The sequence below is a fragment of the Callospermophilus lateralis genome, chromosome 6, assembly GCF_048772815.1.
Source record: "Callospermophilus lateralis isolate mCalLat2 chromosome 6, mCalLat2.hap1, whole genome shotgun sequence".
NCBI classification, from domain to species: Eukaryota; Metazoa; Chordata; class Mammalia; order Rodentia; family Sciuridae; genus Callospermophilus; species Callospermophilus lateralis.
Genome location: NC_135310.1, coordinates 85,360,145 through 85,366,948, shown reverse-complemented (window position 1 = coordinate 85,366,948; position 6,804 = coordinate 85,360,145). Strand labels below are relative to the sequence as shown.

The 6,804-nt window shown below is 42.1% G+C and overlaps 1 pseudogene; it reads right to left on the bottom strand.

The window, feature by feature from the left end:
* Window positions 1–4,601: 4,601 nt before the first annotated feature.
* On the bottom strand, window positions 4,602–6,596 carry LOC143401913 (MAP/microtubule affinity-regulating kinase 3 pseudogene; annotated as a pseudogene).
* Between the last annotated feature and the right edge of the window lie 208 nt (window positions 6,597–6,804).

The following is a 6,804-nucleotide window of genomic DNA, read 5'->3' as shown; positions in this document are numbered from 1 at the left end:
AGGTGGGATTGATCTTTGTTTCTGTGTTTGTTACTATGATCATCTATCCCCAATATTTATCCCTCATGTTGGTCTACAAGATGTAATGTGGCACATAGAAGTCCTAAATAAATAACTTTATCAAGAAAGCCCTAACTGACACAGATAAAGGGATCTCTATTGAGGAAATCTGAGACATCATAAAAGCTACATGTTGTGTATAATAATTCTATCAAATGGGCCCACTCTGCTGACCACTCACATGCTTTCTTTTCCAAGAAGCAATTTCCCTGCAGTCCTACATGGCCTCTTTGAACAGGATATGTCACATTCTTTAGCAAACTACCTGTTCCTTGCAAGAGAAATGCAAACCCAAAACAACATTGGTAAGAAGAACCCAAATTTCCCTGAAGGAGGAGACTTTTGTGACCAGATCCCGAAACTCTGGGAGATAAGGATAGTTCTTTCATACCACAAAACTTGTAAGAATGCCAACAGACCTAGAGTTTCCATGGCAGTGGGGACTTGAAAAGTCTGATGTCACTTGCTATCAGGTGTTGGGCATGCCAGTCCTTGCTTCAATTTCTTTTCTATGGAGAAAATTTGCTGCATGAACAGAGGAAGACAGCTGACCAAGGCCACTCCCTGGTGCTTCATGAAGGCCTGAAGTCCCAAGTCTGACCCCAACAGCCCTCAGGGGAACAGAATATTGACTACTATCTGTCTCTGATTTGATTGACTTGGCACAGTGGTGGAATGCACACTCATGCCATGAATCTTGGATTCTGGTATGAAATCTCAGTCTGATCTGAGATCTTTAGGAAAGAATTGACCCATCAATCCCCAGAGCATGAGCCAAGCAATCTCTCCCTCTTCAGAAATGCTTCTACCCTAATTCGGTCCATACTGTCTGATTCTTAAACAGGGACACATTATGAGAGATTCTCAAGCTAGAGCTCCCCTAGCTTTAAAATTAGACTACATTCTCTAGACTCTCATAAGACACATTTTCTTCTGTACTCCCCTCATCTGGCAAAAACAAAAAATAAACAAACAAAAAACAACAAATAAAAAAACACAAACCAAAAAATCTGTCTCTCTTAGAGAAATACAATCCATCATCTGTCCTAGTTCAGGAATCCAAATTATTTATTTTATCTATTGGATATATCACCCAGGACACTAACAGACTTACCTCCCACTTCTAATAGAGAAGTATAATATGAAATCAGGATCCCGTGAGTATGAGGACCCCAAAAGACAAAGGAAACATGTAAGAAATATTAAGGAGACAATTATCTGGCAAATGTTCTCTCATAAATTAAAATATTTATCAAGAAGTTAATATCTAAAAACATAAACCATTTAAAATAAACTTTTGGCGCAGTATACATTTGGAGCCAAAATATTTTCCCCCTAAATATCCCCCACTTAAACTAGAGTATCCTTCCAACTTTAAAATGGGCAATAAGGAATACCTTTGTTTTAGTTAATGTAGCATATACAATTGCTAAATGATATAGAATGTCATAATTATGGACATTTCCTGTGGAAATGCTTTAAGAACATGTATTTCCATTATCCTATTTTTAGTGTATTCCAGTTGATAACAGAGAAATTGTGTTTTATAAGATTGATTTTTCTCTTTAAATATCTGGTCACAGAGACTGTTACGCTAAAAATGTTTACTCAAAGATCATAAACTTCATTTTCCTTCTTGCTGAAGTTCTTTGTTGTAATAGTTCATAAAAAATTGTTTATTAATAAAAAAAAAAGAAGTTAATATCCTCTACTCTGAGTGAGGCCCTAGCCAGAAGTCATGGAAGGAAAGACAGAAACTTCTGGCCACTAGAGGTTCCAGAAGCTGATTTAGGACCAGCCGTTTGTGGGACATAAATGGGTGGCTTATCTCCCTCTTGCAGTCTATGATCTCATATATACCTGTTTTCTTTGAGAGTCTTTACCTAAGGATTTCAGGGCTGTCTCTCTCATTCTTTCATTATCTGAACTTATTCTAAAATGATCCAAAAGTGAACTCTGATCTGATAAAGCTTTTCTGCATATTCATTTACTAAAGTAATTAATTAAAAGACTGTGTCATTTTTTTAGAACTTCTATTTTTTCAATTATATATTTTTGAGCTCATGTTTTATGGTGACTTCATATTTGATGCTATGTGCCTAATGAATATAGAAGATGGAAGATTGAAACAACAATGCCTGTCTGAAACAGCAACTGGATTGGGGTTCTTGAAATGTTCTCTGACAGACGCAACATTACATGGAACATTAAACGGAGAGCAAGTTAGGAGAGATGGATTACCTCTGAACTGAAAGCCATTTATGGAACACTGAACTGTTAGGAATTTGCAGGTCTCAAATGGGTCTTTCTTTCTTTCTCGGGGTTCCATGTCTTTAGGGCATTCATAGTACAGGCCAACTTCCATTCCCAGGCGTGGTGTTCTTTTCCTCAGATTTTACCGTCATGATATAGAAGATGGAAGATGGAAACAACAATACCTTTCTGAGGCAGCAATTGGATTCCGGTTCCTGAAATGTTCTAAAACAGAGAACATTTGTTCTGTCTTGGGAACATTAAATGGAGAGCATGTTAGGAGACATGGAATACCTCTGAACTGAACGCCATTAAGGGGCCACTAAACTGTTAGGAATTTGCATGTCTCAAATGGGCCTTTCTTTCTGTTTCGACATATGACTTTAAGGGATTCATAGTATGGGAAGCTTCCACTTCCATTCGTGGTGTTCTTTTCCTCATATTTTATAGTCATGATGTAGAAGATGGAAGATGGAAACGACAATGACTCTCTGAAGCAGCAACTGAATTAGGTTTCTGAAAGGTTCTGTGAGAGAGGCAATGGCTGTCTTAGGAACATTAACTAGAGAGCATGTTAGGAAAGACAGATTATCCCTGAAAAGAAAGCCACTAATGGAGCACTGAACTGTTACATATTTGTAGGTCTCAAATAGGTCCTTTTTTTTTTTTCAGGGTCCCATGACTTTAGGGCATTCATAATACAGGCCAGCTTGCACACCCAAGCATGATGTTTTTTCCTCATATTTTATTGTCATGTTGTAGAAGATAAAAGAAGGAAAAGATAATGCCTGTATGAAGCAGCAATGGGATTAGGGTTCTTGAAATGTTCTGTGACAAAGGTAATGGATGTCTTGGGAACATTAAATAGAGAGCATGTTAGGAGAGATGGATTACCTCTGAACTGAAAGCCATTTATTGCGCACTGAACTGTTAGGAATTTGCACATCTCAATTGGGTCTTTTTTTCTTTTTTCTTTTCAGTGTCTCATGACATTAGGACATTTATAGTAGAGACCAGCTTCCACTCCAGTCGTGATGTTATTTTCCTCAGATTTTACTGTCATGATGTAGAAGATGGAAGATGGAAACAACAATGACTGTCTGAAGCAGCAACTGGATTACGGTTCTTGAAATATTGTGTGACAGAGGCAATGCCTGCCTTGGCAACATTAAGTGGAGAGCATGTTAAAGGAGATGAATTACCTCTAAAATGAAAGCCATTGATGGAGCACTGTACTGTTAGCAATTTGCATGTCTCAAATGCAGCTTTCTTGTTTTCTTTTTCGGCATCCCATAACTTTAGGGCATTGATAGTAAAGGCCAGCTTCCACTCCCAGGCGTGGTGTTCTTCTCCTCAGATTTTCAGGTCATGATGTAGAAGATGGAAGATGGAAATGACAATGCCTGTCTGAAGCAGCAGATTAGTGTTTTTGAAATGTTATGTGACAAAGCCAAAGGCTGTCTTGGGAACTCTCAGTGGGAAAGCACCCCTTGAGACTGTCCACTTGCTATGGGGACCATCTGTTCAAAGGTTCTGTGTAAGCCATAGAGCTTTTCACTTCTTGACCATGCAGTTTGGATGCCAAATGTAGGAGTTAGAAGTTTATCAAAGCAAGCTGGTCATCATAATCAGGTTGCTCATATTTATGACATTGGTTTGGCTTGCTTTGCACAAACTTTCTCCCCAAACTCCTTTCATTGATCACACTGAGATGACTCCTGGTCATTGCACTCCACAGTGAATAGCCTATTTGGGTCCCATCTGCTGCCATCTGCAGGATAGTTAATTGAGGAAACAAGATGAGGGGCCATGGAGAATGAGAAAAGACAGAAATCCAAGGGGAGAAAAAGCTGGAACTGGGTGTCTATTACACTCTGGTAGAGTGCAATGACTACGAGCAAGCTCAACACGTTTGTTATATAAGTTTTCTCATTAAAAGGTTTTTTTTTGTGTGAGAAAATTTGTGCAAAGCCATCAAAACCAAGGTCATATGTATGACCAGTCCAATTATGAGTAGCAGCTTGTGCCCATAACATTCCACCACTGAGCCCTGCCACCTGAACCACAAGCTCAAGAACTGAATAGCTCCCTGAGTGGTACAGGTGGAACAGGTCTTCACCCAAATAACTGGGCAGTCTTGACCAGTGCCTTGCATCAAGCATTCCCAGGAGAGGCATCACCTCCCAGGACAATTAAAGAAAACCCTAATTTAGTCACTGCTCCCAACAATTGCCTAGATGTTATTCTATATGTCCATCAGTGTTGAGGAAAGCACTTCAAGTTGCTGCTTAATTTACATCATAAAGACTGGGTTCCAGTTTGAACTCACTGGCAATTTTGGAAGCAATAGTTTTGAATGCCTTGGATTTCTCTGATATGGGCTTGAAGTGGACCCCGTTCAGAGACAGTCTGGGAATTTTACATACCTCCATCTCCCACTGCACCACTTTCTCGGTGTACCCATCTTACCCATCTCCATGGATGCAGAAGAGCAGAAAGGGCGTCTTGTACATGTACTGGAAGTTGTTGGCAACTAGCACCTTGTGAATTTCTCTCATGATGTCACTAGGATCCATGGCACCAGTGATATTCATGCTTCAGGTGAAGTGCAGGGAGCGAGGTTTTGCTTGTTGGTTCTCCTTTCTCTGCTCAGCAGAGACATGATGACTTGAGCCCTTATATCTAGGGGTCTTCTCAGACTCAGTTGGAGGCCTTCTTGTGATTTTCGATGTAAACTTCGGGAAAACACCAGTGGTGCCTCTTCTTTGAGTCTGGGGCAATGCTTCAGCTGGATGGACGCAGCTGGGTGAGGCAAGAGGACCTTCGTGTGTTGCAGTTTGGGATTCCCGGGGCTGGTGGTGGAACATTCGACGAAGGGCACTGGCTCTGGGGAAGCAGGTGCAGCCCCGGGTGGAGGTACTTGGGACACTGTGGGTTGAAGTCACTGGAGGGCTCTGGGCAGGGAAGGTGCTGTTGTTCTGCCCATTCTGGCTCACTGAACGTGTGTCTGCTTTCGTTGTTTTGCGGCAAATGTACTTACTCCACAGTGTCCTCCCTCCAGATGGTGTGCTGCTCTTGTAGGCAGCAGGCATTTTCTTGAATTCAGGAGTCTCCAGCTCCTTGGGACTGGTGGTGATCCCAGGTAGGGGCCTGGCTGGAGAAATTCCCTTTCCTCCCACAGCGCTGCCACCGGATTTCTGGGAGGCCATTTGATGTTCTCTGAGGTGACTCTGGGCAGTGCTGGTCGGATATGGCCCAGTTCCAGCATGGTCCAGGGACCGTGTCTGCTTCTGAGTGGAAACACTTTGCTGCACTTTGTAGTGAGGAGGCCAGCTGGTGCTCTTTCTGAGGACCCTGCTTGGCTGCAGCTCAGCCAACGAGATGTTTCTGTGGGAGATGGCCACCTCTGGACCAACAAAGGGTTGGAGGACATCAAGGCCTCTGTTGACCCACCTGTCTCCCATAATTTCGGCCAGGGTGCTTCGCTTAGTTGGATTGAGCACCAGGAAGCATTTCAGCAGATTTTCACATTCTGTTGACTTGTACAGAGGTATTCGGTATCTACCTTGTAACACTCTGTCTCTAACTTCTTTCAGATTTTCCCCAATAAAAGGATGCAACCCAGTGACTAGGGTGTACAGAACCACGCCAAGACTCCACACATCAACTTCTGGACCATTGTACTTTATGTGCTGGAAGAGCTCAGGGGCTGTGTAGGGAGGACTGCTATAAAACGTGTCGAGTTTATACCCAAGTGTAAACTCATTACTGAGTCGAAAATCGGTAGCTTGATGTTCATCTGTGCATCTAATTACAGATTCTCCTCCTTCAGGTCTCGGTGGGCTACCTGTGTTTGGTGACAATATTGGACTGCAACATGATCTGCCGGAATTTAGTTCTTGCCTCCTCTTCTTACAGTCTTCCTTTCTCAGCCAGATAGTCCAAAATTTCACTGCCACAGCTTCACGATTTTGGGTGATTTAACATCTTTAGGATTCTGACCTGTCCGTATAGCTTTTGTAGAACTTCTGGCTTCAGGAATCTTTTGTCAATGATCTTTATTGCCACTTCTTTTCCTGTGAGGATGTGACGGTAGTTGTTTTCGCAAAGGTTCCCTTGCTGGTGGTTTTCACTACTCTGTAATTTTCAATGTGGGGCTGCTCACCCGCAGAGGAAGCTATGGCTTTTCTACACTGTGCTCCAGAGTGCCCTGTGTGGAAGGTATATTCTGGCTGTCCATCTCCATGTGAGGTGTGCACAGTTTGACCTAAGTTCTTTTTCATTGAAAATCTTCAATGATATGGGTATCACTTCAGTGGGTCTGGGTATCACTGGCGAGTTTAGGACAGGTGAGGGCTAGGCAAGGGAAGGGGAAACAAGGAAAGACTTGGAGATGGGTTAGGAAAAGAATGCTATCAAAAATAGCTGAAGTGCCTTTTACAACCAAAGATAGTGCCCAGTTCAAATAATCACTCTGGGTACATAAAAGAC